Source organism: Poecilia latipinna, unplaced genomic scaffold, assembly GCF_001443285.1.
Source record: "Poecilia latipinna isolate Pla-1442-1.1 unplaced genomic scaffold, P_latipinna-1.0 Scaffold152, whole genome shotgun sequence".
In the NCBI taxonomy this organism is placed as follows: domain Eukaryota; kingdom Metazoa; phylum Chordata; class Actinopteri; order Cyprinodontiformes; family Poeciliidae; genus Poecilia; species Poecilia latipinna.
Window position 1 is genome coordinate 656,668 of NW_015112768.1, and position 1,249 is coordinate 657,916.

Below are 1,249 nucleotides of genomic sequence, written 5' to 3' on the forward strand. Positions count from 1 at the left end.
TCATTCATTTTTACACTCTCTCTCTCTTGGTGTTCTTGCATGTGGGTAAGATCAGTCAAACCCATCATGACAGAACACTCTGGCCAAAACATTAACCCCGCAGACACCATTAGGCGAGCCCTCGCTGATCAACAAAGCACTTTGGAGACTCATGAAGCCGCATTGAGAAAACTGAGTTCTATTCAGTCTGAAACCAATAAACGCCTGGATGAAATAGCTAATTTTTTGCAAACATCACAGCAAAATCCACAGCCTCCTGTTCAACCTTCCGTGCCTGCTCCGGATCCAGTCCCTGAGACCCGTTCCACCTTTTCCGACATCCGTTTTCCCACCCCGGAGAGGTTTGACGGAGAACCTAGCAGATGTCGTGGCTTTATCATGCAGTGTTCTTTGGCATTTAACAGTTCCCCACGGAGCTTTGCCCATGACGGGGCAAAAATAGCTTTCGTACTCTCACATTTGTCAGGAAAAGCCTTAGACTGGGCGGAAGCCAAGTTTCCGGATCCCACTAACTTTGGGATTACATTTCAAGAATTTTTGAAGGAGTTTAGACAGATCTTCTGTTATGACCCAGACAAGACGTCTAATTCTCGTGATTTATGGAGTCTGAAGCAGGGGCAAAGATCTGTAGCTGAATTTGCCATTGATTTCCGCATTAAAGCGGCAGCCTCCAGTTGGAACGCTCCGGCTTTAAAGAGTGCCTATTTTCATGCCTTAAATGAGTCAATTAAGGATGAGTTAACCACGCTAGACGAGCCTGAGACGCTGGAGGATCTTATTAAATTGACAGTGCGAATCGACAACCGGATCCGTTCAAGAAATAAGGAGAGAAATCGAAGGTCTGTGTTTGTTAGCACCGCTGCTCCTGTCTCACCCCCGCTGTCGCAGCCGTTCCAGTCCGAGCCTGAGCCCATGCAGATCGGCAATACTCGGCTCTCCCCAGAGGAGCGCCGAAAGCGCATGACGAATCGGCTCTGCCTGTACTGTGGAGGTCCGGGTCACTTCGTCGCGAATTGTCCTAAGAAGTCAAACTCCAGGACCCATCAGTGAAGGTGAGGAACCTGTTGGGTCAAAAGGGTTTAGACAATATTCCTCGCCTACAACTTCCTGCTGATCTGTGTTATGGTAGTGAACATATTTCCCTGTGCGTCATGATAGATTCTGGTTGTGAACGAACTCTGATCGATTCTGAACTAGTTAAACAGCTAGGTATAGAGACCATCCCTTTACCGTCTCCTATTCTTGTTTC